The sequence below is a fragment of the Momordica charantia genome (genome assembly GCF_013281855.1).
Source record: "Momordica charantia cultivar OHB3-1 chromosome 2 unlocalized genomic scaffold, Mcharantia_2.0 BLBB01000002.1, whole genome shotgun sequence".
Taxonomy (NCBI): Eukaryota; Viridiplantae; Streptophyta; class Magnoliopsida; order Cucurbitales; family Cucurbitaceae; genus Momordica; species Momordica charantia.
In genome coordinates, this window is record NW_028275160.1 from 19704581 (window position 1) to 19731829 (window position 27249).

General features: G+C 42.9%; 1 non-coding gene and 1 pseudogene across 1 annotated transcript; one reads left to right on the forward strand and one right to left on the reverse strand.

The window, feature by feature from the left end:
- Window positions 1–2615: 2615 nt before the first annotated feature.
- LOC148212995 (small nucleolar RNA R71) lies at window positions 2616–2722 on the reverse strand. The gene has a single exon (XR_015789579.1). It is a non-coding gene; the product is annotated as a small nucleolar RNA R71 (small nucleolar RNA).
- Window positions 2723–26506: 23784 nt separating this feature from the next.
- Window positions 26507–27049, forward strand: LOC148212996 (uncharacterized; annotated as a pseudogene).
- Window positions 27050–27249: the final 200 nt, after the last annotated feature.

Consider the following 27249-nt stretch of genomic DNA (forward strand, 5'->3'; position numbering starts at 1 on the left):
AGTTGTAAGCTTGGGGGCTCTTTCGTGCGTAAGGGTGGTCGATGATGTGAGGTAACACAGGTGAGCGCCCGCATACTATTTCAAAAGGAGCCTTCTCTGTAGTCGTGCTCTTCTGGCAGTTGAAAAAAAATTGGGCTACATCAAGCATTTGTATCCAGTTTTTCTGTTGAGCATCAATGAAGTGGCAGAGGTATTCCTCCAACATACTATTGAAGCGTTCTGTCTGACCGTCGGTCTGCGGATGGTAGTGATTACGCTTGTTTACATGCGTAAAAAGAAGGTTTTAGATGCTGTTTTTACTATGTTTTAACTTTGTTTCAGACTTTTTCTCAGTTGTTTGAGTTCTAATTCATGCAAAATTCATATATGATGGTTTGTGGTTGGCTTATATTGTATTTATGACATTTTAGGACCATTTGGGAGTGCAAATTAATCAAAAGAAGCAAAAAGTCGAAAATACCTACATGGGAGGAGCCAGACGCCTGGGAAGGCTGCAGAAAACAGTTTTTCATCCAACTTTGCCCTTAATGAAACGCGTCTTCCAATGCGTTGTGGTGGTTCCAACCGATGCATACGTGTAGAAGAAGTGTTCCACAATTAGTTTGAGCACGATTTAGTCAGTCAAAGATGTTGGAAATGAGTGATTCACCATCGTTTTAGGACCTACCTAACCAATTCTGCAAAGCTATAAATTCCAGCAGCTTCTCCACCAAATTCATCAAGCCTTGCTTCCTTCTCTTGATCACTTTTAGTGTTTCTTTGTTGCTTTCTAAGTACTTTTTAGTTGCTTTCATTAGTTGCTTTTGGTTTTTAAATCCCGAGCACTTTACATTCCTTTATTGAGCTTTGTTTTGTTTCCGTTTGTACTTAGTTATTTTCTACCTATTCAAATTTATAAAAATCCAGCACTTTGCTTATCTTCCCTTTGCCTTTACTTTATTTTTAGTTAAGAGAGTTGTGTTTTTGGAAGAAAGAGCACGTGACACTCCCCCTTGCTTGAAAGAGAAGGGCGAAGCTCTCAATCCCGAGAAAAACTCTCCGTTAGTTAACTTTTGTTTTTCACACATGCATTCCAATTTCAACCATTTTACTTGCTGTATTTTCTTCAATATGTCTTTCTAAATTCCCGTCTCTAGCCCGGTTATGGATAGTTAGCCTTTTATTTCTAAAAAAGGGTGCTAAGAAGTAGTGTTTTTGCTTTCCACTCATTACTCAACATGTTTTCCCAAAAAGTTAGGATTTAGAGAAGGCCACTGTAAGTCTTCACAAGTGAATACTGAAAAGGTTGCTTATTTGCATTGTTGAGTAGTTAAACCGAGGAGAGGAGCGCCTTAGACATAAGGGTTCCGCTTAAGTAGCCTAGACATAGGACCTTAACCCGAGGTTGCGACTATTTCCATCCTAAAACTAAGATATCTCTCGTAATAGACATATTAGGGAATGTCTTAGGACTTTGAACTTGCTTAGACATAAGTCAAGTGAAAAGCGTAGTCGTTGGTTCCTAAAGTAAAATGCATATCGTCCTTAGCATATACTTGATTCTTTGTTGGCTAACTTGAAGTAATTCGGGCTAGGTTTTACCATTATAAGACCAAATCCCAAATCCAAAACCATTATTTGTGACCACTTCACATTTTACAAGAATCACTCATATCAACATTCACTATACTTTAAAACTTTAGAGTTTGGAAATTATTTAGAAGTCCTTGAGGATCGATACTTGGATACTCCATCCATTTTATATTACTCGGACAGGTGTGCGCTTGCATCTATAGAATTGTTACCACGCTTAGTACGTGCGTTCAGCATCAACGCCCAGTCAAGGTTTTGGCTCCGTTGCCGGGGACTTTAGTTTTAAAATTGTTTTCAAATTCTTTTAGTTTTTATTTTTGTGAATTGTTGTTGGGTATAATTTCCATCCACCGTTTTTGTTCTATATTTTTGGTCGTTTATCTCACAAGGGTAAGTTAAAGTGCATGAGCACAAGATCTTTTCTTCTACCCCTTGACCCTGAGATTGAGCGGACCCTTCGAAAAACTCGAAAGGAGCAAAGACTTCGAAAACAACTAGAAAAGCAAAAAGAGAGAGAAGTTGAAATCAGTCCTGAAAGTGAGGTAGAGAGTATGAGCACATCAATGGCAGATATTCCACCTCGTGATCCGGTTGATCCACCTGCTGTTAACGGTAATATGAGGGATCATGCAAGAAATGATGAATCCAACCATATCCAGATGGCGGACAACAGAGACGTGGCAATGCGAGAATATGCCGCCACGGCTTTTCAGATCTTTGATTCAGGGATAGTCAACCCTATTCCAGCCCACGCAAACTTTGAGCTTAAACCAATGATGTTCCAAATGTTGCAGACAATTGGACATTTTGGAGGGCAGGAACATGAGGATCCACATGATCATCTGAAATCATTCATTCAAATTGCAAATGCATTTCGATTACCTGGTATAACAGACCATGCTCTTAGACTAACACTTTTTCCATTTTCTTTGAAGGACCAAGCTAGAGCATGGCTCAATGCATTTCCACCGGGATCCATCACCACATGGGGGTCGTTAGTGGAAAAGTTCTTAACAAAATTCTTCCCACCTACTCGCCACGCTGATATCAGAGAGGAGATCATCTCCTTTAGACAGTATGATCGTGAACCTGTTCACGAGGCGTGGGAAAGATTTAAAGAACTAATCAGGAAATGTCCGAACCATGGCTTGCCGGCATGCATCCAGATAGAACATTTCTTTAGAGGTTTAGATCATCCTACTAAGATGATGCTAAACAATGCTGCCAATGGAGCCTTTACAAAGAAGACAGTCAACGAGATAGTCGACATCCTAAATGACATAGCTTCACACAATGAACTATGGTGTTCGCAATGATCTAGGGCAGCACCAAAGAAGCAAGATCCAGCTGGAGTTTTGGCTCTGGACATTGCTACCTCGATGCAAAAAGAGATGGTTACAATGAACCAGAGGCTGAAAGAGATGGCGTTGGGAATAAAAAATCCATTAGCCACGCCGATACAACCTGTGCAGTCGGATTATTGCACTCCTGCCCCTGTTTGCCAAGTCAATGATCTCATTTGTTCATTTTGCAGTGAAAACCATATTTATGATAAATGTCCACATAACCCTGCTTCCGTTTTTTATGTAGGACATGGGAACAATAGGAACTTTAACCCATATTCGAACACCTACAACCCAGGTTGGAGACACCACCCTAATTTCTCATGGAGAGGTCAAGGAGGTGCGAGCGGTTTTAATCAAGGGCAGAGCCAGCAGAACAAGCAGCCCTATGTTCCACCTACACAGCAATACATCCTGCCACCGCAACAACAGTACAATCAGAGAACACAAACTCCACCAGTTCAAAATAACAACTCAAATCTTGTGAATATGATGAAGGAGTACATGGCCCGAACCGACGCAGTGATACAATCCCAAGCGGCATCAATGAGGAATTTCGAGACCCAATTGGGACAGCTCGCCAATGAATTGAAGAATAGACCACAAGGTTCTTTTTCAGGCCATACTGAATTACCAAAGCGAGAAGGGAAAAAACAGTGCAAAGCTGTCACCCTTAGGAGTGGACTGGCATATGATGGACCAACAATGCCAACAACAGATGTACAGATTCCGTCCACTGAACCAACTGTAAAGATACCAGAGAATCCAAAAACACCAGAAAAAGAAAATATTAGAAAAGGTAATGAGGACACCCCGAGTGTTCCTCTACAGGTACAACCTTCTTTTACCCGTACTCCCCCGTTTCCACAAATATTAGTTAAGAAAAATAATGATTCCCAGTTTAGAAAATTTTTAGATATTTTAAAACAATTGCATATAAATATACCATTAGTAGATGCTCTATAACAGATGCCAAATTATGCTAAGTTTTTGAAAGATATAGTTTCTAGGAAGAAAAAGATAGGAGAGCATGAACTGGTAGCCATGACAAAATGTAGTAGTGAAGCTGTAGGCAGCCCGCTACCCATGAAATGTAACGATCCTGGCAGTTTTACCATTCCATGTTCCATAGGAGGGAAAAACTTAGGTAGGGCATTATGTGATCTAGGCGCTGGCATTAATCTTATGCCATTACCAGTTTTCAAATCATTAGGCATAGGAGAAGCTAGACCTACTACGGTTACCCTCCAACTAGCAGATTGATCTATCATAAGACCTGAGGGAAAGATAGAAGATGTTTTAGTCCAGGTGGACAAATTCATTTTCCCTGCGGACTTTATCATCCTAGATTGCGAGGCGAACTTAGACGTTCCCATTATTTTGGGAAGACCATTTCTAGCCACTGGGGATACAGTTTTTAATGTGAGGAAGGGAGAAATTACAATGAGGGTAAATAATGAAGAAGTTAAATTTAACGTTTTAGACGCCATGAAATTACCAGGAGACTTTGAAGAGTGCTCTGCTATAAATAGCTTGAATCCTGTTATGGTTGATGAGTTTTATGACTTGTTAGTTACAGAGATTGAAGAAGAGCTTGATAAGATAGCAGAAGAACCGGAAGATGTGACTAATTCTGTTGAAAAAATACAAAAAGAAGAATGCAAGTCGTTACTTCCGTCCATAGTGGAACCACCCACTTTGGAGCAGGAGCCATTGTTGTCGCATTTGAAATATGTGTATCTAGGGGATAACGACACTGTACCAGTTATTATAACTTCCAATTTATCACCTACTAATGAATATTCTTTATTGCAGATTTTGCAGAAGCACAAAAAGGCCATTGGATGGACGATAGCAGATATCCGAGGGATAAGCCCGGCCTTTTGCATGCACAAAATCTTATTGGAAGAAGATGCTAAGAACTTTATCGAGAGTCAAAGGAAATCTTCTTATGAGAATGCTAAGCTGTTTAAGGAAAAAACTAAACAGTGGCATGATAGGCGTCTTCGACCGAACAATCTTCAAGAAGGTGATCTGGTTCTGTTATTCAATTCTAGGTTGAAACTTTTTCCTGGGAAACTTAAGTCTAGATGGTCTGGTCCCTTTCAAATTTTTAAAGTCTACCCATATGGTGCAGTGGATCTAGTTGACTCTAAGAGAAGTATTTTTAAAGTAAATGGGCAGAGACTTAAGCTGTATTTTGGAGAACTAGTGGATAGAGGAAAAACCTCTATTCAACTTTCAGGTCAATAAATGTTTGCGAAAAATGTTTTTCCTTCTTATCCGTTTTGAAAGAACAAAAGTAAAGGAAGGAAATTTTTGTATCTTACATTCTTTTTGTTTAATTATAAAAAGTTTTGCTTAGTAAGAATGTTCCTGAAAACGTTAAAAAAAAAGAAAGAAAGAAAGAAAAAAAAACGTTGAAAAAAATTACGTAGGTGCTTGGCGCCTGCCCTTTGCGAAAAAGAATCACGCAGGCGCCTGGCGCCTGCCCTGTTTTTCCAGCATTTCGAGAATTCTTCTTCCTTCGTGATTTGGGTTTCATTTTTCGACTTTTATGGGTTTTATTTTTGGTCAAACATTAATCCTTTGTGATTTAAGTTTCAAATCTCTCTTTAAACTCAAAAATACTTCAATTCTTGTTTCCCTAATCCTATTTGGAATTCAAACTTATTTTTCCTTTTAGGTTTAGGAAACCTAGTTGAATTTAAATCTCAATCCCTTTCCATTTAGGATTTAGTTTGGGGAAAGCTTTAAATAGACCCATTGCCTAAGCCTTACACCTCAACAAAAACCCACACAACTCTCTTCCAACGGAGCATGATGAGCATGTCACTCAGGATAGGGCCCTGCTGGTTTATGCCATGCTAAAGGGCATAGATGTGAATTATGGAGAATTGATCAATACCAGTATCCATGAGTGTGCCCACCGGACACGTGGTAAGCTTTATCACCCACGTTTGGTCACTTCTTTATGCGTGCGACAAGGTGTACAGCTCCCTGAGGATCAAATTAAGAGAGATGCCCCAATTGTGGAAGAGAAGAATATTCGGAGAATTATCGCTCATGCGCTACAATGAAGGGAAGGTATTGGGACGTCTCCTACATCGGAGATCCGTCGTCTCCGAGAGAAGAATCAACAGCTGCGAGATCAAGTTCGAGAAGTCGTGCAACATATCTACCACTTGAGGGCTTCATTAGATTTTGCGGTTTTACCTTCATGGCCTCCAGCGCTAGCTGCTATCCTTGGTCATCCATCTTCCAGTACCGACACTGATCCTAGTCCACAACCTCCAACCTCATGAAGGGGAGGTTCCTTCTTTGCTATTTTTTGTGTTTTATTCTTTTGGTTAATGACGTAGTTTGCATATTCTAGCATTACTATGCATGTTTTTTTGTATTGATTATGTTTTGAGCTCAGTTGAAGCATGAATAAATTAGTATCGTTTATCTTCTGATCACTTAAAGTATGCCTTCACTTAACCTTAGTTTAGCTTTTCACATGCCTATTTTGAAGCATCTGTGCTGTGCATGTGATTTCATGTCGATGATGATTATAAGAGATTGTTGAGTTTTCTGTTCTATGTCTGACTAAGCTTTGAGCTATTTCCTTCGTTTATGTGATAAACTCATTTTCTTTTATGTCTTTTTGATCTTTACAGACTTTAAACTTTTTCTTTGCCCCTATATAGGAAGTCCTTGTCCTTTTTACTGTTAAGCCTTTTTCATCATATGCAAAAGTCTTTTCCCAGTGAGGACACTGTCTCTCTTAAGTTTGGGGGGGACAGTCGTTGTGTCAGTCATTGTTTCAGAAAGATAAAGTGTTATTATATTTGAAAAATCATGCTATTTTCTTTTGAAAAAGAGTAAGTTGGAAAGAAAGAAAGTATTGAAAAGCACTTAGCTTAAGAAAAAAAAGGAAAAAGAAAAAACAAATGAACAAAAAAAAGTTGCAAAAGAGTAAAAAGAGTCTTGTTGAGAGAAAATAAGAGTGGGGAAAATACTTGTGTTAGAAAGAAAAGAGTGGTAAAAACAATGAGAGTTAAAGAAAATGTATTTATGATTTTCGAGTCATACTGTAGACACCCATTTAGTTTTAGGTGTTGACTTTGAAAATTGCAGTAAGGATGGTGATAAGTGACTTCGTGTTTCTCATTGTCGTCGTCTTATGACCTAGCTGTTAGTTTCAAAGTCTTTCTACGAGTAGCTGTGGTTGAAACCGATGTTAGTGTGTGGAAACCTCAGGGGCTAGTAGCTGGTCTTTCAGATGTAAAAGTCTCAATGTAAAAAGGGAGTGTGCAGATTCCTTAGGGGTATTTGAAAACGTTTTCTGTTTTTTAAAGGAAAAAAAATTTTTGAAAGAGAAAGTTTTTATCATTTCAAACTTGGTTCATAGTGACTAAGCTTACAAAGCCAATAGAATGGTAGGCTTTGATATCTTTTACCTGAGACAATTTATGATTTAACATTTCGGTTGCTTTTGCTTTACCTTGTCCATGTGTTAGAAAGCTGACTAAAGTTGCTAAGTTTTGCTTGAGGACAAGCAAAAAGTTAAGTTTGGGGGTGTGATTACGCTTGTTTATACGCCTAAAAAGAAGGTTTTAGATGCTGTTTTTACTATGTTTTAACTTTGTTTCGGACTTTTTCCCGGTCGTTTGAGTTCTAATTCATGCAAAAATCATATATGATGGTTTGTGGTTGGCTTATATTGTATTTATAACATTTTAGGACGATTTGGGAGTGCAAATTAATCAAAATAATCAAAAAGTCGGAAATACCAACATGGGAGGCGCCAGGCGCCTGGGAAGGCTGCAGAAAACAGTTTTTCTTCCAACTTTGCCCTTAATGAAACGCGTCTTCCAATGCGTTGTGGTGGTTCCAACCGATGCATACGTGTAGAAGAAGTGTTCCACTATCAGTTTGAGCACGATTTAGTCAGTCAAAGATGTTGGAAATGGGTGGTTCACCATCGTTTTAGGACCTACCTCACCAATTATGCACAGCTATAAATTCCAGCAGCTTCTCCACCAAATTCATCAAGCTTTGCTTCCTTCTCTTGATCACTTTTAGTGTTTCTTTGTTGCTTTCTAAGTACTTTTTAGTTGCTATCATTAGTTGCTTTTGGTTTTTAAATCCCGAGCACTTTACATTCCTTTATTGAGCTTTGTTTTGTTTCCGTTTCTACTTAGTTATTTTCTACCCATTAAAATTTATAAAAATCCAGCACTTTGCTTATCTTCCATTTGCCTTTACTTTATTTTTAGTTAAGAGAGTTGTGTTTTTGGAAGAAAGAGCACGTGACACTCCCCCTTGCTTGAAAGAGAAGGGCGAAGCTCTCAATCCCGAGAAAAACTCTCCGTTAGTTAACTTTTGTTTTTCACACATGCATTCCAATTTCAACCATTTTACTTGCTGTATTTTCTTCAATATGTCTTTCTAAATTCCCGTCTCTAGCCCGGTTATGGATAGTTAGCCTTTTATTTTTAAAAAGGGTTGCTAAGAAGTAGTGTTTTTGCTTTCCACTCATTACTCAACATGTTTTCCCAAAAAGGTAGGATTTAGAGAAGGCCACTGTAAGTCTTAACAAGTCAATACTGAAAAGGTTGCTTATTTGCATTGTTGAGTGGTTAAACCGAGGAGAGGAGCGCCTTAGACATAAGGGTTTCGCTTAAGTAGCCTAGACATAGGACCTTAACCCGAGGTTGCGACTATTTCCATCCTAAAACTAAGATATTTCTCGTAATAGACATATTACAGAATGTCTTAGGACTTTGAACTTGCTTAGACATAAGTCAAGTGAAAAGCGTAGTCGTTGGTTCCTAAAGTAAAATGCATATCGTCCTTAGCATATCCTTGATTCTTTGATGGCCAACTTGAAGTAATTCGGGCTAGGTTTTACCATTATAAGACCAAATCCCAAATCCAAAACCATTATTTGTGACCACTTCACATTTTACAAGAATCACTCATATCAACATTCACTATACTTTAAAACTTTAGAGTTTGGAAATTATTTAGAAGTCCTTGAGGATCGATACTTGGATACTCCATCCATTTTATATTACTCTGATAGGTGTGCGCTTGCATCTATAGAATTGTTACCACGCTTAGTGCGTGCGTTCAGCATAAACGTCCAGTCAGTTAGCTTGAGAATATGTTCAAGTTGGAGCCAAGTAGCCGGAAGTGTTCCGTCCAGAAGGTTCTAGTGAATCTTCCATCTCTATCACTCACGATGCTTTTGGGGACACCTCATAGTTTCACTATGCTCTTGAAGAATAGTTGTGCTGTCATCTCTACGAAACACATCTTCGGAGTTGGGATAAAGGTTACGTATCTGGAGAATCTGTTGACAATAACAAGGACAACTTCGAATTCTCCAACCTTGGGCAGGTGGGTGATGAAGTCCAGGGATAAGCTCTCCTAAGGCCTTGATGGCATTGGGAGGGGCTCCAGTAAACCGACAATTTTAGTTCTCTCGACTTTGACTTGTTGGCAGATGAGACAGGTCTTGGTGTATTGCATAACATTGTCTCGCAGGTTCGGTCAGTCGTACCCTTTCTTCAGTATGGCATATGTTATCTGCCACCCAACGTGGCCAACCCACATGGTGTCATGGCATTCTCCCATCAGGAGTTTCCTCAGGTTTCCTGCTCGCAGAACATGGAGACGATTGGTTTTGCTAAAACTGAGGTCGTCTTCGACCCAAAACTGGCAGGTCCTTCCGTATTTTACTAGCTGAATGATTATTTGGACTGCTGGATCGTCTTTCAGGTGTGCCTTGATGGCCTCACGAACAGACCCCGTCAACTTGCTTGCTTTCAGATGAAATAACATGCACAGGGCCACATGTTCGCTCTTTCGACTAAGGGCGTCTGCTGCTTGGTTTGATCAACCAGGCCGATGTTCGAATTGGAAGTCGAATTCGGCGAGGTACTCTTGCCATCGGGCTTGTTTTGAGGACAACTTCGACTGATTGAAGAAATGACATATCGAACTGTTGTCGATTTTGACAACGAACTTGGAGCCTAATGGATGTTGTAAGGAGGAGACTTGATCGGAAAGACCATTAGCTATGCCACATGCAATTAATTTCTTTTAGTTAGGGTAGTTGTGGCTATTTAATCGTGTAGTTGAGTTGTTAGCGGTTGGTCTTGTTTAGTTTTATGGTCTAAAGGATGTTATAAGGTTGCCGATTCATTATTCTTTTTAGAGCATTAATTGTGTTAGCTTCTCGAACTATGAGATTGTAACCTAATTAGGGTATTTATGAGTACATTTGTTTAAGTTGATCGTACTTGATTAAGTTCTTGCTCCATTGTCATTCGAGATGTTAATTTTCTTTTAGTGGATGGTTTATAGTTAGTAGAGGTCTCCTTGAAGGGTTTGGTTGATGTGAAGTCGGTAGTTAATGGTTTATCTGTACAGGATGAGAGTTTATCTTAAACCTTTAGTGGGTTGTTCTAATTGTTCAAGCTCACGTGAGTGTTGAAGATCAGAGTAGCGCAGCAGAAGCGTGGTAGCATTATTGCTTAGTTTTGTTGTGAAGACAATTCTCTTCTTTTTATGAAAATTTTAGGTAGTCTTAGTAACGGTCCATGTTGGGAAATGGTGAAATTCCTGGGGCGTTACATTCGCGGTCCGGTCTTATACAAACTCATTGTACATGATACCCCCACTCGCATGTCTCCACACGAACGACCTGGATCGAGTTGTCTGTAACCTTTACAGATTGGACCGTATCCATAGTGTTGCCAGGATAAGGTACCCAGCCTTATCCATATACTATAAACCCTTTAGGTTATTCACGGGATATTATCCCTTCCTATATGAGAGGTATATCAAATATATACTCTGTATATCAAATATATACCCAGTATATATACTGTCCCGATTACAATCAAATAACCTTAGATGTTTAGTTTATTGGATTTGGACAATGCAATGCTATGTTTCAACAACAAATTTATGGAATAAAACTTTATTGAATATACATTTGTTTTTACATAATACAAACTACGAGTTTAGGGCAACACACCCAACAAACTCCCACTTGAACTAAACTCGTGTGGGGTGTACATTATCATAAAACAAAGGGAAAATACAATAAACTAGGACATACAGTATACCCATTACATTTCTCCCACTTGCCATAGACTAATTGTACAATGCTCGTAAACCTAGACTTTTTAGATGGCCCTCAAACACTTTAGCCGTGAGTGCCTTCGTAAAATGATCAGCAATATTGTGCTCTGTAGCGATCTTTGTGACAATCACATCTCCTCGCTGCACTATCTCCCGTATAAGGTGGTACTTCCTTTCAATGTGTTTGCCTCTCTTATGGCTTCGAGGTTCTTTAGAATTTGCCACAGCACCACTGTTATCACAATAAAGTGTGTTGCGCAAGTTCATGTTTGGAACGACTTCCAAATCTGTCAAGAACTTTCTAAGCCAAACCGCCTCTTTTGCTGCTTCACAAGCTGCAACATATTCAGCCTCCATGGTGGAGTCTGCGATACATCCTGGTTTGATGCTTCGCCAAACTACCGCTCCTCCATTAAGAGTGAATACTGACCCCGACGTGGATTTCCTTGAATCCTTGTTTGTTTGGAAGTCAGAGTCAGTGTATCTTGTAAGGATCAAATCCTTAGCGCCATACACGAGCTTGTAATCCCTCGTTCTCCTTATATACTTGAGGATTCCCTTAACAGCAGTCCAGTGATCATATCCTGGGTTGGATTGGTACCTACTGACTATCCTTACCGCATAGCAAATGTCAGGCCTAGTGCACAGCATACCGTACATCAGGCTGCCCACTGCCGAAGCATAGGGTATGCGTTTCATATCCTCAACTTCTTGAGATGTCTTAGGACACTGTTCTTTAGACAGATGAATTCCATGCCTGAAGGGTAATAAACCTGTCTTGGAATTCTGCATCGAATATCGAGCAAGCATCTTATTGATATAAGTTGCTTGAGACAGGGCAAACATTCTGTTCTTGCGATCCCTTAGAATTTGGATGCCAAGAACATACTGAGCTTCTCCCAAATCCTTCATTTGGAACTGAGTCGCTAGCCACTTCTTTATGTCAGTAAGGTATCCTACATCATTCTCAATGAGTAGAATATCATCCACATACAACACTAAGAAGGCTACGGTGTTGTTGACGATCTTATTGTATACACAAGGCTCATCAACGTTTTGGTCAAAAGCATAAGATTTGATCGCAGTATCGAACCTTATGTTCCAAGATCGAGATGCTTGTTTTAGTCCATATATGGACCGTTTAAGCTTGCAAACCTTTTGCTCTTGACCTGGTTCTATGACTTCGGGTTTAGACATATAAATACTTTCTTCAAGATTGTCATTCAGAAAAGCAGTCTTGACGTCCATTTGCCATATCTCATAGTCATAATATGTGGCAATGGACAAAAGTATTCTAATAGACTTAAGCATAGCTACAGGGGAGAAAGTTTCTTTATAGTCCACCCCTTCCCTTTGTATGTAGCCTTTTGCCACAAGTCTCGCCTTATAGGTCTGTACCTTTCCTTCGGCGTCTCGTTTTCGCTTGTTGATCCATTTGCACCCGATGGGTTTTACCCCGTCAGGTTGATCTACAAGTTCCTAAACGGAATTGAAGTAAATCAACTCCTTTTCCAAGTCCATTGCTTTGACCCATTTGTCCTTGTCAGTATCTTCCATTGCCTTCTTATAGGTCAATGGATCCTGGATGCCGTCATCAGGTATGACAACTTGAGTTTCAGTTAAACCCACGTAGCGTTCAGGTTGTGATACAATCCTCCCACTACGTCGAGGCACCCTCAACGCTTGAGATGGATGTGACTGACGTGATGTGCTGGCTTCATCAACAACTCTTGTTGTAGTGCCAGTTTGATCAACAACTCTTGTTGACGTGTTTGTAGCCTCTTCGGAAATCTCATTAATTACTACCTTACTCCGTGGTTTATGATCTCGAACATGGCCTTCTTTTATGAAAGTAGCATTTGTCGATACAAACACTCTGTTTACTTTATGATCGAAGAAGATACCACCTCTCGTCTCTTTAGGGTAACCTACGAATAAGCATACTTTTGAATGAGGTTCCAGTTTCTTCGGGTTAGTCATGAGCACGTGTGCCGGGCATCCCCAAATGCTAAAGTGACGTAAACTAGGTTTACGACCCTTCCATAGCTCAAAGGGTGTTTTAGAAACACTCTTTGATGGAACTACGTTCAAAATATAAATTGCAGTATCCACTGCATAACCCCAAAACGAGTTAGGCAACTGAGCATAGCTCATCATTGATTGAACGATGTCCAACAGGGTTCTGTTTCTTCTTTCTGATACACCGTTTTGTTGAGGTGTACCAGGGGCTGAGAGTTGGGATGTGATTCCATGTTCTATCATATAGTCCTGGAATCTCAAGTCCATATACTCTCCACCCCGATCTGATTGAAGTGTTTTAATGGTTTTACCTAATTGATTTTCAACTTCAGTCTTGTACTCCTTGAACTTTTCAAGGGCTTCAGACTTATGTTGCATTAGGTATAAATAACCATACCTTGAATAATTATCGATAAAAGAGATGAAGTATTCATACCCTCCTCGAGCTCTAACATTCATCGGACCACAAAGGTCTGAATGTATAAGTTCTACAGGCTCTTTGGCGCTATAACCTTTTCCAGTAAGAGGTCTTTTAGTCATCTTGCCTTCAAGACAAGACTCACATGGTGGTAAAGAATCGTCTTCTAACTCACTTAGAATGTCATTCTTAACCAACCTCCCAATCCTATTGAGATTAACGTGACCTAATCTTAAGTGCCAAAGATAGGTATCTTCCTTTTGAGAAACTTTTTACCTTTTATTTTGAGTTCTAGCATTTTTAAACAACTCGGTATTTAAGACTGCTTTAGTTATGATTGGTCTTAGCACATACAAGTTGTTTTCAAGTAAAGCTGAACAAACGTTACACCATTTCTTGAAATGAACACTTCATTTAAATGAAATGAAATTGAATACATCTGTTCTAACAAACAAGAAATTGAAATTAAGTTCCTTCTAATTTTAGGAACAACGTACACATTATCTAATTAAAATTTCAAGTAATTAAAATTGTCTTAACGAGTATTGTGGGGTGCTAATACCTTTCTCATACACGAAAGACCACCAAACCTAAATCGTTTTGCACTTATCAATTTATCCATGCAGTTTTCGTGGCCAGTCACACCCTATAAACAAAGACTGGTGGCAACTCCATCTATTTCCTCTCGGGAAGAAAGTCGGCCACTTCGTGTCGCGAACCTGTAGCGATAGTTTTTATATATGTTTCATTTGAATCAATGAAAAAGCTTAAGGGAAAATTATTCCCATTGTAAAATGGTTATCGGAGACAACTTTCGTGTGCTCTCTCTAATTTAATTGTTACATAGGGCTAAATTTCTAAGCAAGGAGGCACCTCGTCCCCACCCACGTGACGAGACGATCTCTTGCTCGAAGACTCAGTGGGGGCCAAGCTATTGGGAGACAACCTACCGGTCGAGGACGCAACGGGCGTGGGGACTTCTAGTGTCAACCTAAAGCTCTCTTCCGAGCTCGCTCGCCTCAACCTAGAACTATTGCTATTCCAATCACACATGAACGAAAACTACAAATTTACAGAAAGAGAGACGAGCTACTAACCTCAACAGGAGAGTAAAAAAATTATCTTGGAAGCGTGAAATGAGAGGGAAGCCCTCAGGTTGATATATATGCAGCGGGAGGTGATCTCCACACTACACGTTTCCATCATTCAAGCGGCCAAGATCGCATGCCTGGATGACGGTTAAGTGCACAAGAGCGCCTTGAAGGTCGTGCTCGACGTGAAACCCCCAGGTGGCAATTAAATGCTCATGTCGGGGCGACTAATTTGTCCACGTCACTCACTGCCCAGTCCAAAAGCAGAGAAACAAATAGCTCGTCCAACGCCTCCACGATGTCTCTTAGATGGATGACCCCTCACCCGACTTAAGAGGGGGCAAATGTTGAGGGGGCAAGTTGTGCATGGACGACCTATTCTAGTGATTCCTAAAAGGCCAACCTAACACGTGTTTACCAGTACTTAGGTAAAAAATTAAGGCGCAAGGGATTCATTGTTAAAGGTAGAGAGAGGATCGACCGAAAGCATGGACATAGGTCGCATGAGGGAGCCCGACGTGAGTAGGAAAATACCCAGATGGGATCGGTAGCTACTCCATTAACCGTTATAAATATACCACAACCCAACGAGCCCAGGTATGAAATATGTCTGAAGCTAATCTATCTAAGCTTGGATTCTTAACTGACTGGATCGTCAGAGTGGCTTACCTGTTTTGTAGGTACCTCTGATGGACATTGCTCCAAGCAGCGCCTACCGACCTCCCAAGGTCGTTCTTTCTGCCTTAGCAGATTTTTGCATGAACAACAATCAATCTAGCAAAGAAAATCAATTTGAAACTTGGTTCTCAAATTTGATAAAACATTAACCATAAATCTATTTGAATTTTAAATTTCAAATTCAATTATTTTTTTAAAATAATTTATTTTTCCTTTGTCACATAAAAAAATCCAAAAAAAGGCATATTTTCTTATCACTCATCACTCATGACATCCGTGCAAAACACATATGAAATCCATGTATCTATTTTACATACACGATTTTCGTGACTAACGATGCATACGACCTTTGAAAGTTGCATTTATGTGTTTTGTTATCACGTGTAAGTGCAAATCTAACGCATTCAAGCATCTTTTATGTAACCTTAAACTTAGGCAAGTGCCTTCATGACAATTCAAATAATTTCAACGACTTAGCAAATTATATTTCATCTCTTTTTTGGATAAATAAAACACAATAATGATCCAAGTGGAAGTCTTGAATAAAGGTTCAATTCAGTTTATTGTTTTTTTTGTTTGATTAACCGAACCCGATCGATAATCAATATCGAAGTTGTAACGCCCCGACTTTACAATAGTGCCACCCTCGAGAATCAATATCAAGATCTAAATTGTGCCCTTGGACTTCTCCGTTTTGGATAAATTAAGTTCTTTGATTTCTAAGTTGAAGTTCTAATTTTAGGTAAATTAGAATGAAGTCTTTTTTCGTTGGACTTAGATAAATTAAGTTTTATAATTTTGGAAAGAGATTTTATTAAAATCTTAATTCAAAGTTTTGGAAATTCGATTTTTCTTTTTTGAATTTTATTCTCGGGGTTTTAAAAATTAGTTAATGTCTAAAATAAATTTTTCCAACCTTTTGAAAATTGGTTTTCTTTTTGGATAAAAGACTAGGATTTTTCCCTCTTTTAAATTCATTAACATTTTGTTATTTTGGGTTTCGCGTCATTAGATTTGTTTGAAAATAGAATTTTAGTTTCTTCTAACCCATGGACTTTCTATTAAATTTGAGAGTTGGGCCTTTTAGTTTTAAAACAAATTAAGATGGATTTTGATGGGGAAGAGAATACCCTGGACACGTGGAGGACCCCTATTGGTGCTCCAAGATGACTCATGAGTCATGCCCAGCTCGGATCGCCGAGATCACCACCACTAGCGTTGACAGGTGCTAAGTATGAGGGCCGATGTGAACCTGGCCGAGGTCCGATCTACCGGGAAGCTCGGTGGGGGCCGAGGTGAGCTACTGTCAGCAGCGTGATTATCGGGTGTAACCGTCGGTCCCGAGGTTACCGGGTGTAACCGACGGTCCCGAGATTACCGGGTGTAACCGTCGCGAGATTAGCGGGACTACCACCCATAAGTAGAGGACCCCACTCCACGATCAGGTACGATGATTTTCTGATCTCGAACTAAACTGGGAATCCGACCTATACTGACTTGATCGTCGGAGTGCTCACCTTTTTGTGCAGGTCCGCCCAAGTATTCTGATCGGTCCGGAGGCCGAGTTCGAGCTGCAATCAGAAATATACTGTTGTGCATATCCTTGCATATACAGATTTTCTTTTAAATTGGGAATGTTGGCTTTTTAGTTTTAAACCAATTTAAAGAAAAAAAAAGAAAAGAAAGGATTAAAGAAAAAAAAACAAATAAAAACCCAATGGCTCTATCTTCTTCTTCTTCCTCTCCTTGTAGAGCCGCCACCCACCGCCCCCCTCCCTTAGTAGCTCCCCCCTCTGGCAGCAAGCAGCACGATGGCACACTTCCATCTACAGTAGTGACGGCGGCGCAACTTTGCGTTCTCGGCGGCGACCTAGGGTAGTGCAACCCGAGAACCAACAATTTTTTCTTTGAAATCAAGCGTGTAGTAATCGTTTGCTGCCATTTCGGGATTGGACACAGTATAAAAGATCTTTTAGAAGCACATATTCCGCCGGGGGGACGATTGGGGCGTGGACATAAAGGTCTTTATGACACAATCAATAATTCGCTTCATTTTCAATTAGGCCTTGCTTTAGCCTCTTTAGGGGTTATTACTTCCTTGGTAGCTCAACACATGTACTCTTTACCTGCTTATGCGTTCATAGCACAAGACTTTACTACTCAAGCTGCGTTATATACCCATCACCAATACATAGCAGGATTCATTATGACAGGAGCTTTTGCTCATGGAGCTATATTTTTTATTAGAGATTACAATCCAGAACAGAATGAACAACCACATGTTCTCCGACGTCGGTTGTGCCAAATCAGACAATTCGCAGCGTTCCTCCTCCCTCAATGGTAGTGCAGTAGTGGGCATAACAAAGGCGGTGGCTCCGGCAGTTATATGCGACGACAGCGGCGTGTTCCGGTGGGTGTCTCGTGTTTTTGCAATAGATCTGACATTTTGGCGACATTCTCTGACTCCAATGACACCTAACAGCCTAGACCCATGAAGCCGAGCGAGTTTCGTGGTGTTTTTCTCCGATCTGAAAACCCCGAGCTTAGATCTGTCGACCAGCAGCAGCGTCTACGACAAATTCTTGGCACGATATCTTGGTTCCGGTGGCCCTGTACGTGACGGTCCTCCAGCTTCGTTCTTCACCAATTGATGACCCCCAACTACCTGGAACGGCCTAGATCCGTGAAGCTCGGCAAGATTCATTAACCCACCCCTGTTCAAAGCTAATTTTGGATTACCTACAACCAAAACGAAATCGATTTGAGTTACCTACCCTCTCCTGCATTTTTTTGGCATGGACCCACTCATATTCTGACTCAAATCAGCTTTACCCATCGGTTTTCAGCATCGGGTCAACAAGTCTAAGGTCTTTCGATCTCTGTTTTTGGAGCCCGAACCTCCTTGGCGTCGACCCACTCCTAACCAAAGAGGTTTTACTGTGAGTTAGTAGGTAACGAATCACCCCAAGCTTGGTTTTGATTAATTTAAGTGTTTCCAATGGAATTCTAATGCAAATATAATCTCATTTGTTTTCGGAACCTTTCGGCAAGGCTTAGTAGCATGTTAGCAACCCTTGTGTAAGTAGTCCTTACTTGAGGGGATTGGTTGCTATTTCCTGCTATGAAATGACTATTTGATTGTGGGCCTATGAGTGTGTTTCAATGATTGTTTGAGATTTATGATACTTTATAAATGTTGTTTATGTTACAATTGTTGAGTAACATTTGAAAATATGTGTAGATGTGGGATATGCTGTATAATGAGCTATATACATGATGGATGTAATATTGGTTTGTCAAGTTTGATTAATGTTATGTCCTGGTTGGGCTAAATGTGAAAGTTGTGTTAACTATTTAGGTTCTATGATTTGTTGTGTTTGGAGCATGCTGACTTTGTTGTGAGTACTGTATTTGAAAATGAACTATTGCTAACTTTTTTGGTAGAATATATGTTGGCTTTCTCTTTTGGAATTCAAAGCATGCTGAATGTTGAAAGAAGGGTATTATTGTGATTCTGGATGGCCATGTTTGAATGATAGTTGCATATGTTTGTGTATAATGCATGTTACGTTGTTGTGAGGTAATTTCTGAATAGGTCGTGGTTTATAAGCATGTAGAACTCTGGTGAGAGTTCCGAGATGTAATGAAGGGAAGGGAGACTAACACGGCCGAGGGTTGGCACGACACTAGTTGGGTATCGAGGCTCTGGGTACAAACGGGGATCGATACACCAGCTTTGGTAGAGATGAGTGTCGAGGCTTCGGGCACAAAAGGAGGGTGAGACGCTGCGAGAATATGTCACCAGATTCCAGGAGGAGCAATTGAAGGTCGCACACTGCTCCGATGACTCGGCCATGTGCTTTTTTGTCACTGGTCTAGCCGACGAAGCCCTCACGATGAAACTTGGAGAGGAGGCCCCGGCCACCTTCGCCGAGGTGCTTCAGAAGGCGAAGAGAGTCATCGATGGACAGGAGCTCCTCCGAACCAAAACCGGCCGACCAGAACGAAAGATCGGCCGGGGCAGAAGTGGAAAAGATATCGAAAAGGCAGATCCCAAGTCCAAGGACAAAGGATCCTTTTCCGGCGGCCGAGCTGAGTATCGAAGGGCGGAGAACGGACCTACCAGGAGCCGACCTTATGAATGCTTCACCCCGACCACGATTCCAATTTCTGAGATCCTAACGAACATCGAGGAGTCTGGAATGGAAAAACTACTCAAACGTCCTGAGAAGCTTCGAGGAGCCCCGGAGCACAGCCATAACATGCCGGACTGCTGGGAGTTGAAGCGCCAAATTGAGGATCTAATTCAAGATGGCTACTTCAAGAAATTTGTAGGAAAGCCCAGGACCAGCTCGGTAGAGAAAAAGGAAGAGCGGAAGCGTTCGAGGATGCCGCCCCGGCGCACTGACCGACCTGCGGTCATCAATACCATTTTCGGAGGGCCAAGCGGGGGTCAGTCCGGACAGAAAAGAAAGGAGTTAGCTCGTGCAGCCAGACGCGAGGTGTGCATCATCAAGGAGCAGAGGCCGACCTGCCCAATCACCTTCGACAGTGCAGACTTCGAGGAGGTCCACCTGCCCCACAATGATGCACTTGTGATCGCTCCCTTGATTGATCATGTGGTGGTCATGAGGGTGCTGGTAGACGGAGGCGCATCTGCTAACATCCTGTCCTTACCGACCTACATTGCCCTGGGATGGACGAGGTCCCAATTGAAGAAAAGCCTGACACCGCTGGTTGGGTTCTCTGGAGAATCGGTCATCCCCGAGGGTTGCATCGACTGGTTGGTCACACTTGGGCAGGACCAAACTCAGGTCACCCAAATGGCCGAGTTCGTGGTAATTGACGGTAGATTGGCCTATAACGCCATCTTTGGGCGACCCATCATCCACTCATTTCGGGCCATTCCCTCAACACTTCATCAAGTTTTGAAGTATTCCACCCCCAATGGCGTGGGCACGGTCCGAGGAGAACAGACCGCTTCCAGGGAGTGCTATGCCTCCGCGCTCAAAGGCTTATCGGTCTGCGCCATCGAAACTCTCGCCAGTGGGGATGAGACGCTCGAGTTCGAGGCTGACCTGTCGATGAGGGAGTTTGCCGCACCCACTGAGGAGCTCGAGCTTGTTCCTCTGCTTAGTCCCGAGAAACAAGTAAGCATAGGAACCAAGCTGGGGGCCACCGACAGAGAGGAGTTGATCCACTTCCTCAGATCCAACTCGGACGTCTTTGCGTGGTCTCACGAGGACATGCCTGGCATTGACCTAAAGATTATGACGCATGGCCTCAGCATAGATCCATCATTCTGACCTGTAAAGCAAAAAAGAAGACCTATAAACAAGGAGAGGAGTGATGTAATTGTTGAGGAAGTTAGCAAACTTTTGAAAGCTGAATACATAAGAGAAATTTCGTATCCCGAGTGGCTCTCCAATGTTGTATTAGTTAAAAAATCTAACGGAAAGTGGAGAATGTGCGTAGATTTTACGAACTTAAATAAGGCATGCCCGAAAGATTGCTTCCCACTGCCGAGGATTGATCAGCTCGTAGACGCCACAGCCGGGCACGAACTGCTCACCTTCATGGACGCCTACTCTGGGTATAACCAAATCAAGATGCATGTCCCAGATCAAGATCATACCGCATTCATAACAGACCAAGGTCTGTACTGTTACAAGGTCATGCCCTTCGGTTTAAATAACGCAGGAGCGACCTATCAGAGAATGGTGAACAAAATGTTCGCCAAGCAGATCGGCCGGAATATGGAAGTGCATGTGGACAACATGCTCGTCAAGAGCAAGCGGTCTAAGTCGCATCTTTCCGATCTGACCGAAGCCTTCGAGGTTCTAAGGACATATCAAATGAAGCTCAACACAGCTAAATGTGTCTTTGGAGTCTCTTCGGGAAAATTCCTTGGCTTCATGGTGAACCACCGGGGGATCGAGGCCAACCCCGAAAAGATTAAAGCCGTGCTCGAGATGGAGGCACCTAAGACGCTGAAGCAGCTTCAGTGCCTCAATGGCAGGATTGCGGCCCTGAACAGGTTTGTTTCAAGATCGGCAGATAAGTGCCTTCCTTTCTTCAAAGTACTACGAAAGAAAAGGGTCGTTTCAATGGACAGCGGAGTGCGAGCAAGCATTTCAGCAATTGAAGAGCTACCTCTGCTCGGCACCTTTGCTCGCCAAGCCCCTGCCAGGGGACAAGCTCCAGTTTTACTTAGCAGTGTCTGACAGTGCCGTCAGCTCGGCCCTAATCAGGCAAGAGAAAGCGCGGCAAAACCCGGTCTACTACACAAGCAAGGCTATGACCGAAGCCGAGACCAGATACCCTCAAATGGAAAAGTTGGCTCTCGCTTTAGTCACCTCGGCCCGACGGCTTAGACCATACTTCCAAGCCCATACTGTGGTGGTGCTCACTAACTTGCCCCTAAAAAACATCTTCCATAAGCCAGAAGCTTCTGGACGCCTGATGGAGTGGGCAATGGTGCTAAGTGAGTACGACATCCAGTTCGAACCCAGAACTGCGTTGAAAGGACAAGCAGCGGCGAATTTCATAGCCGAGCTCACACCACCTTCTGAGCTGAGCGAGTCCGACCTACCATGGACAATCTATGTCGACGGATACTCCAATGAGAAGGGGTGCGGGGCCGGGGTCCTCTTGCTCGGACCCGGAGGCGAGCGATTTGAGTATGCCTTGCGGTTCGGCTTCCGGACTTCTAAGAACGAGGTTGAGTATGAAGCATTTATTGCCGGTCTGCGAATCGCTAGAGCATTGGGGGCCTCTTGTGTTAAGGTCTTCAGCGACTCCCAGCTGGTTGTGAGCCAGATCAAGGAAGAGTACCAAGCCAAAGACTCCCGAATGGAGAAGTATTTGGGCAAGGTCAGATCGTACCTCGTTCAATTTCGAGCATACGAAGTAAGCCCGGTTCCCCGAGCAGAAAATTCTAATGCCGACGCCTTGGCCAAGTTAGCGTCAGCGTACAAGACTGACCTGGCCAGGTCGGTCCCCGTCGAGATCTTAGATAATCCCTCGATCTCAGAGCCAGATCTGATGGAGATCGACGCTCCAGAGTCCTCATGGATGGATCCGATTGTGGACTTTATTAGGGGCAATTCACCACGAGACCCCAAGGAGCGCAGAAGGTTGGCAAGGCAAGCAGCTCAGCTCGTGGTCCGAAGTGGAGCGTTGTACCGACGCGACTTTTCCCTGCCTCTATTGAAATGCCTAACCCCAGAAGAGGGCCTATACGTCCTCAGAGAAATCCACGAAGGAGTGTGCGGCAATCACTCAGGCGCCCGGTCGCTGTCAGCCAAAGTGATCCGACAAGGATACTATTGGCCGACCCTCAGCCAGGACGCCAAGAAGTTTGTTAGAACTTGCGAAAATTGCCAACGCTACGGAAACATAATCCACCAACCTCCCGAGCTGCTCACCCCCATCTCGGCCCCGTGGCCATTCGCGCAGTGGGGTGTAGATATCATTGGTCCTTTCCCTTTGGGCAAAGGCCAGACCAAGTTCGCTGTGGTTGCTGTGGACTACATCACAAAGTGGGCCGAGGCCGATGCACTCTCCCACATAATGTAATCCAGAGTCACGTCCTTTGTATGGACAAATATCGTATGTCGCTTTGGTATACCGAAGGCCATTGTGACAGATAATGGGAAGCAGTTTGACAACGCAAAGTTCAAAAACTTTTGCAGCAAGCTTGGCATAGGTCACCTTAGCTCGTCCCCCGCACATCCGCAATCAAATGGGCAGGTGGAGGCAGTCAACAAGATCATCAAGCGAGGCATCAAACTTAGACTGGGCTCCAAGAAAGGCAGGTGGGCCGAGGAGCTACCAGAGGTTCTATGGTCGTACCGGACCACCCAAAGAGAATCGACGGGTGAGACCCCGTTCTCCCTGGCCTTCGGCTCCGAAGCTGTAGTCCCGGATGAGATCGGCATGCCATCTGACAGAGTAGAGCATTACGAGCCTACAGCAAATGAGGAAGAGCTGGTCCTCAACCTCGACTTGTTGGAAGAAAGAAGAGCAATGGCCCAGCTACGCCTGGCGGAATATCAGGGCAGAATGGCCAGACACTGCAACGCTCGCGTTCGACCTCGGACCTTCCAAGTAGGACATCTGGTCTTAAGGAAGGTCCAAACCCATGTGGGTGCCCTTGACCCGACCTGGGAGGGGCCGTTTGTGGTCAAGGGAATAGTCCGACCTGGGACGTACATATTGGCCGATCTGAAAGGAGACGTCCTCGCGCACCCATGGAACGCAGAGCACCTCAAACGTTATTATCCTTGAAATGCCGAAATGGTTTTCAATGGATCTGTAAAAACTGTTTCAATGGGATTGTGATCGGAATAAATGTGATGATTTAATTTCATGATTCCGAGTTCGACCAGAAATTACATGGGGGCCACGGACTCCCACATGATCACATTCCAGCAGTCGGTAAAAATTCAATCCTCCAAAACCTAAGGGTACGAGGTGTGATGCCAAAACCAGTGATGAACTTAAAATTCAAACCTTCAAGGTAAAGGGCGATGTGAAAAGTTCAAAATGATCAAGCCTCTGAACCTGAGGGTACGATGTACGATATGAAGAACAGCTACGGACTTAGGATTTTAGCCTTTTAACGTTTTTAAGTTAAGGGTGCGATGTTAAAAAATCCAGAGTTGGTGCAATGCATTGAACACTAGACAGAGATTCAAATTCAAACTTTCTATTATTTTAATTGAAGGCGCGACCTCAAAAGTAAGAGGTGCGAGGTGACATTGGCTACAGTTCAAAGAAAAAGCAAAGAAAGGAAAGATGTTGCCAACACCAAAGTAAAAACGAACAAAGCTTCTTCATTAAATGGAGAGCAGAGCCAAGGCTTATAGACCTTGCAGCTCTGCCCTGACACTTACAAACAAAAAAAGAGAAGAGAAGAAAGACAGCGAAAAGCCTCTTGAAGGGTGGTCGCCTAAGAGCCTGCTTGAGGAGCGCCCTCATGAGTGGTGCCGACCTGGTCCTCTTCGAGATCCGAGTAGTCAGACTCCAGATCTCTGACATACTTATCCACCAACGCTTGGGGGCCAGGGGTGCCGCTAGGCCCAGACGCCCACTGCTCGGCATACCTCTTCTTCAGAGCACCGAGATCGATCTGAAGGTCAGGCATGTCGGAAGCAATGCCCTTCATGAGAAACTTGAAGCCCGCGTCAGATAAGTCTTTGGCAAATCCATCGAAGTCAGGATGTTGCCTGAACGATTCCTCCAATAGGGCTCCATTGCTGAGATGCTCCTTCGCCGTCTCCAGCTCGGCAGTCGCATGCTTCAGCTCCTCATCTTTCACTTCGAGCGCCTGGAGCATGTCGTTCTTCTCCTTGAGGAGTTGGAACTTCTCCTTCTCCAAGCCCTTGGTGATAGCATGGGCAGCTCGGAGCTGGGCCTTGCGTCTGTCCTCTTCTTTCTTCAGCAGCTCTGCCTTGGCTTCCACCTCAGCCTTCAAAATTTCCACCTCAGAGTGACCTTTCAGCAGCTCATCCTTCATGGTGAAAGAGGCAGCCTCCAAGGCAGCAGAGAACTCCTCTTTCTCCCTCGCTGCCAGAGCTTCCCTCCCATCCAGCTCGGCCTTCACGACCAGAGCCGACTGAACGGAAGCAACAAACGCCTGAGAAAAAGTACAAAGAAGAAAGTTAGACCGAGATACCTGTTAGGTAAATTAAGCAAACATGAAGACACCAATCTTACCTCAGCGGCGTAGTCGATGGTCCTCTGCAGGACGGACCACGGGTCACTTACAAATTTGGCGCTCTTCTGAGGCAGCGGTCCAAACTTGCAGCCGAGATGCGGGACACCTGGTCCCTCACCCCAGAACTTGACGGCTCGATTCTGAATAGTGCTGTCACGTCGGACGTCCCGCCCATCCTGGCCTCAGGATCGTCCACCCGATCTGCGAAGCTCGCAGGCAAGACCCTACGAGCTTCGACCTCCAAGGGGGATCTAGTCTTCTTCTTCTTCCTCCTTCGCTTCAGAGGGACTTCCTCCCTCACCTCCTCGCCCAAGGGCGAGACGTCCACCGCCTCGGTCTGATCCCTGGGGCGCTTCTCCCTTGAAGGACCCCAGAAGACTCCAGCTCGATCACTGGGGCTGGATCTTCCGAGGCTGGCCCTACCACAGCAGAAGTGGCAGGTTTCAAGCTCTTGGTGGCCTCAAGAGCATGGGCTCGGCCCTTGGACTTGCGTTTCACGTTACTCGCAAACCCGCAAACCATGGCTGTAAAACAAAGAAAAGAAATCAGCACAAAGTTAGAGGAAAATGAGGGGGTAGCAAGCTCGGCATACCTAATTCGGAGTTCCGCCTTGAGGATTCAATGGGACGAACTGCAGGGTTGTAATCTAGCAGCCCGGACTCAAGCAGCAGCTTGTCGGTCACCAAGGTTCCGACCTTCCTACCCCTCGGAAAATGCTCGTTGTAATATTTCAACGTGTCGAAGGAGGCTTGCGTAAGCTCGGGGACTGGTCGGATTGAAACTGCACAAAGACAAAATCCGAGTTGGACCTCAATGACAGGAAAGAAAATCACGAAAGTAAGAACTACTCCATACCTAGGTTCCCAAACCTAGTGGGAACGTCAAAGAAGGAACGTCTTGACTCGTCCTTTGCAAGCCGTTCCCCAGAAGCGTAGAACCACTTCCTCACCCATCCCTTAATGGAGGTCGGCCCCTTAACTATACCGCATGTGCCTTTCCTTGCGCACATATAGAACCGACCAGACTTCTTAGCTATCCTTTTCGCTTCGAAGCACGCGAGAAGCTGGTCTACGTCCAACAGCTCGGCCTCTTCACTATCCCGAGCTCGTGGCCAAAAAAGGATGGCCAAAGGGAAAATGACACCCCACCCAATGGATACGGTTACTTAGGTCCGTTTTCAGCAATTGTCTCTCCTTCGAAGGCTTGTTTGATTCCGATCTCTGTAGTTCAAAAATGGCGAGTCTACACTTATAAGACTTGCTAAGTGTTAGTAAGTTCTTGACCAAATTAAGGATAACTCAGTACTATAGGGATAAGAGTTATTCGAGAGTTAGTATTCAGTCAAGAATGTCTTGAATCAGTGAAGGAATAGTCAACTGCCCTTTGGTGGAGGCTATTTTTTCTCATTGAAGTATCATTGCAAAAGTAATAATGAATGGGTACATTATTTCTTGCTAAATAATATTGGATGAAATAATTAAGAGTTATACAATTCACTAATAGTTTTTTTCACTTTTCAGTAATGCCTACTTCAATTATACAACTGCCAGCTTCCGATAAGCTTAACAGAGACAATTACACAATATGGAAATCGAATTTAAACACAGTGCTAGTAATTGACGATATGAGGTTCGTTTTAACGGAGGAGTGTCCTCCAGCCCCTGCACTTAATGCAAACCGAACAGTTCGGGATGCATATGATAAATGGGTTAAAGCTAATGAAAAAGCTTGTGTCTACATTTTAGCCAGTATATTGGATGTATTGCCTAAAAAGCACGAGACATTAGCTAATGCAAGAGAGATCATGGACTATTTACAAGCCCTGTTTGGACAACCATCAACATCTATCATGCATGATGCGATTAAGTATGTTTACAAATGTAGAATGAAGGAGTGATCTTCCATAAGGGAGCATGTTTTGAACATGATGGTTCACTTCAATGTTGCAAAAGTGAACGGCGCAGTCATGAACGAAATAAGTCAGGTTGGATTCATCTTGCAATCTCTTCCGACGAGTTATTTTCAATTCAAAACGAATGCTATGATGAAATTTAATAAAACCTGACAACCCTTCTTAATGAACTCCAAATTTACGAATCTTTGTTAAAAAACTTAAGGTGTCAAAGACCAATTAATATGTCATATTAATTTGGCTTGGTTTTTGTTTTAATAGAAAATTGATATTTCAATTTTTGTTTTTATAAAAATTAGTTTTATAAAAGATTCATTTAAAAAATAAAGTTAGTGGAAAAATCCAACTTCAGT